Source organism: Trichosurus vulpecula, chromosome 2 (assembly GCF_011100635.1).
Source record: "Trichosurus vulpecula isolate mTriVul1 chromosome 2, mTriVul1.pri, whole genome shotgun sequence".
NCBI classification, from domain to species: Eukaryota; Metazoa; Chordata; class Mammalia; order Diprotodontia; family Phalangeridae; genus Trichosurus; species Trichosurus vulpecula.
Genome location: NC_050574.1, coordinates 509,453 through 512,542, shown reverse-complemented (window position 1 = coordinate 512,542; position 3,090 = coordinate 509,453). Strand labels below are relative to the sequence as shown.

General features: G+C 51.7%; 1 pseudogene; it reads left to right on the top strand.

The window, feature by feature from the left end:
• The first annotated feature begins 679 nt into the window (after positions 1-679).
• LOC118840353 lies at positions 680-2,233 on the top strand (annotated as a pseudogene).
• The last annotated feature ends 857 nt before the right edge of the window (positions 2,234-3,090 follow it).

Below are 3,090 nucleotides of genomic sequence, written 5' to 3'. Positions count from 1 at the left end.
GTAGCCCCTCTTTGGGCTATTTCCCAGTGAACTCTGGGTAAGATGCCTGCACAGTAGATACTAAAAGAGCACGTTCCTTTAAGAACTGACCACCCCCCCAACCACTCCCTAATCCCATCCTGAATCACCTAATTAGCATATATGGCACATGTTTTATTATAGAATAAACTATATAAACTTTACCTGCACCTTTCTAAGATTACAGTTTCCCTAAGAACTCTTGCCCACTGGAAAGCATAATAAATCTTTGCCACCTTGACTTAATGAATGCTTGAGATCCTGAATTCATTCCAGACACCCCAAACCTCTCCAATAATCTGGTCCTTGAGGGGTACCCTACCTTCAACAACCCTGTCTGGGAACTCCAGTCTTGGGGTTGCTGTACTTTGTCCCAACCTCAACAGCTTGCCATTTCCTTCTCCAGCTCACTTTTCAGATGACAAAACTGAGGCAAACAGGGTTAAATGACTTGCCCAGAGTCACACAGCTAGTAAATGTCTGAGGCCTAGATTGCAACTCAGGTCTTCCTGACTCTGGGCCCTAGGCTCTATCCACTGTGACACAAACCTGCCCTTTTATGGTGAGACAAAATCTTCTACTGTGATTCCAAATTCCATTTACTGGACTCTGATATATACTTTTCCCTGAACCTCACCTTCAAGCGTGGGTTTGACCAATACACCTGGACACAGAGACCTCCACGTGGACAGCGGCGCCCCGGGCCATGAACTCCAAGCGCAAGTTGGAGGCAGACAGGAGCATCTCAGAGGGAGAGAAAACCTATCTGGAGGAGACGTGCTTTCTGTGGCTGAAGAAGTACCTGGAGATGGGGAAGGAGATTCTGAAGAGGACAGGTACCGCCCTGCCTGAGTGTGCATGGCCCTCAAGGCTCCCAGCCCTTCTCTGCCTCCCCTGTAGCCTCAGCCCTGGACCCCAGGGCATGAATTGTGGGGTATTCCCCCTCACCCACCCATCCTTGTGACCCCGAGGGGAGGGGGGAAGGGGAGCCTGGACATGCCTCTGCTTTTGCCTCCAGACCCACTTTTTGTCCAAGTGACCCGCCACATTGCCCTCTATGGGGAGGTGACCCTAAGGTGCCAAGCCCAGGACTTTTACCCCTTTGTTTCAACAATCCGGCTAGCAGCTTCGATGGGGGTATAAGATTCACCCACAGCCAGCACCCAGAAAACTGCCAACAGCATAGGTTCTTTCAATCTGCTTAAGCAAGGGAAGCAAGGTGAAGGGGTTGACAAGCTTACTTTTAATTCAGCATTCAAATATCATTCAGTTAGTTCAGGGGAAAAAGCCAGCACCCTGAACCTCAAAACAAAATGCAAACAGATTACAAACATCAACAGACTTTGTCTGATTCAAGTACCAACACATAGTTACCAGAGTTCAACAAAGTTTCAACATCCGGGTTTACAAGCTGGAGGGCTCCTTAGCTACAGCTGCCCGGAGTCTCCTCACCAACACCATCTCCAGAGCCCCGCACAAATGGCTCTGTCCTCCCTTCTTATAGGGCTTCAGACATCAAACTTCATCTGAATCACCAGAGCTCAGGCTCTGGTGATTGGTTCTTGAGTTGGTCCCTCCCCTTAGGACCCTGGGAGGTTCACATCCACATTGACACCTAATGGAGTTTGGGCCCAGGGCTTAGCACCTAGTAAAGCTCACTGAGATAAGTTGAGTCACTCAAAGGAAACAAAGGCCATTCTGGTTACACCCTTGGAGATCTTCTTGTCTTGGCTGAGGGATGGGGAGGAACAGCTCTAAGACACAGAGTTCAATGAGACCAGGCCTGCAGAAGACAGGACCTTCCAGAAGTGGGCAGCTGTGGGTGTGACCTTGGGCCAGGAAGGAAAATATACCTGCCGAGGGGGCTATATGAGTCCCTCACCCTGAAGTGGGGTAAGGACAGTGAGGAGGGACTGGGAAAAGGCAACCCCCACACCTTTTGCCCCCAGGACCAGAGGGAGGTGGAGTTACTGGGGGGTTGGGGGGTGGGGTTAGTGAATCACAGGCCCAGAAGGATCAGGGCCTCTCTCTTCCCTTTTCCATTTCAGAGCTACAGTCCTCATCCACCTGGCTCACCGTGTGGGGCATTGCTGCTGGCCTCCTCCTCACTGCAGTCACTGCTGGATTTGGGATCTGGAGGAAGAATTCAGGTGGGCAGGACTGGGAGGGGGGCGTCTTAGGGAACAGGCATCGTGGAGATCTGGGCTTCCCCTGACCTGCCAACTTGTCTTTCTGCCCCCAAGTCCTCTCTTTCCCATCTAAGGAACTGTCAGATGGGCCCTATGACTAGATGAACAAATCCCTACCTGGAAAGCATCTCTCTGGAGGATGCCTGGCAGGGCTATAACAGGCTGGCTGAATGGGGAATCTGCTTCAGACTCAGATCAGAGATGAATATGGGGATCTCTACCAGAGGGCCTGGGTGTCTCCCCAGCTGGGGGCTGTAGATCAGCCTTGGGAGCCCCTGGATGCAGGCCTGGAGGTGGGAAAGTGCCCATTTGGGGGCCTCTTTTCTCTCTTCCTCTTGGATCTAGAAGCTGGACTGGAGTGGGGGATGGGGGTGCAGCCCAGTTATTTGTTGTGTCTCCAAGACAAACCAGTGAACTTCTGAGACCTCAGTGTAGTCTCCTCTTCTGGATTCCTAACTAGAAATTTTTTCCTTTTCCAGGTGGAAAAGGAGGTGATTATGTTCAGGTTGCATGTAAGTGAATGGTTGACATGAAGGGTAGAAAGAAGGCGCCAGCCCATGGTGTCTTAGGGACCTGAGCAATGAGAAGGCAGAGGAGAGGCTTAGCCCAGGAGCCTTGCCTTGGTTTCCCCTTCCCTTCCCATACCCTGGTTCTGGGATGTACGTTCCTGACTGGGTTGTTTCCCTCCTTTGTCTCCAGGCAGTGACAGTGCACAAATCAAATGTCTCTCTTACAGCCAGAGGTGAGACTCTGGGGGGTCTGGAAGGGGAGAGGGGCTGAGGTAAAGGGGCCAAGCCAAGAGGAGGGTATGTGGGAAGGTATGTTGGGCTGAGGATTGGCTGGGTGGTGAGGCAGGCCCTTCAGAATGATGAGAGGTTGGAGG